The 750-nt window shown below is 54.9% G+C and overlaps 1 pseudogene; it reads right to left on the bottom strand.

Moving 5' to 3' along the window:
* Window positions 1-635: 635 nt before the first annotated feature.
* Window positions 636-726, bottom strand: LOC144608845 (U2 spliceosomal RNA; annotated as a pseudogene).
* Between the last annotated feature and the right edge of the window lie 24 nt (window positions 727-750).

Here is a 750-nt window from a genome sequence, read left to right on the forward strand (position 1 = left end):
CGGTTCCCTCCGATGGCCAACACCGAGGAGGGTGGATGATGAATCCCTTCCCGTCCACCCTCAGCTTCACCTTTACTTGCCTCTTGCTCGTCCAGATCCCGAACAAGTCCTTTATGTCCACACAGTTCCCGGCCCCTTCGACGTAGCGAGCAAGGAAGGTGAGGACATCCACGACGGGCACATGTGGGTTAAACATGTGCACCGTGATCATCCGTTCTCTCTGGGTGGGGAGGGTGAAGAGCGGCTGCATCTTCAGGAGCGACAGCGGGGCTTCATCCCCCTTCTCACGGAAGTCCTGCAGCATCTTCTGCCATCCCGCCGGGTTCTGGAAGGTGTCATCGAAATATCCGTTACCTGGGAAGTCCTGGAGGCAGAAGATGTCCCCGGCCTTGAATCCACAGGCCTCCAGCAGCACCTTCTTGATGAAGAGGTCCATTGAGAAAGGGGTCCCCTCCCTGAGGTCCTTCACCGATACACGCAGGGTATTCCGGATACCCTGCCCTCCAGCTCCACTTGCTGCTGCCATCCCACCTGGATAAGGGTGTTAGGTTGGTTACCCAACCAGCATGGATCCACCCCTAAACCAGCCTCGTGCTCCTGACCTCCGCTCCTCGTCAATGATCCTCGCTCAGTACAGATACTGCTCTTATACTGTTCTTATAAGAACATTAGGTTGTGCAAGAACAGATACTACACTTGATCTTAGCCAAAAGGCCGAGAAGCCACTGAACACCGCATTAACAAAACTGA

The sequence above is a fragment of the Rhinoraja longicauda genome, chromosome 32 (assembly GCF_053455715.1).
Source record: "Rhinoraja longicauda isolate Sanriku21f chromosome 32, sRhiLon1.1, whole genome shotgun sequence".
In the NCBI taxonomy this organism is placed as follows: Eukaryota; Metazoa; Chordata; class Chondrichthyes; order Rajiformes; family Arhynchobatidae; genus Rhinoraja; species Rhinoraja longicauda.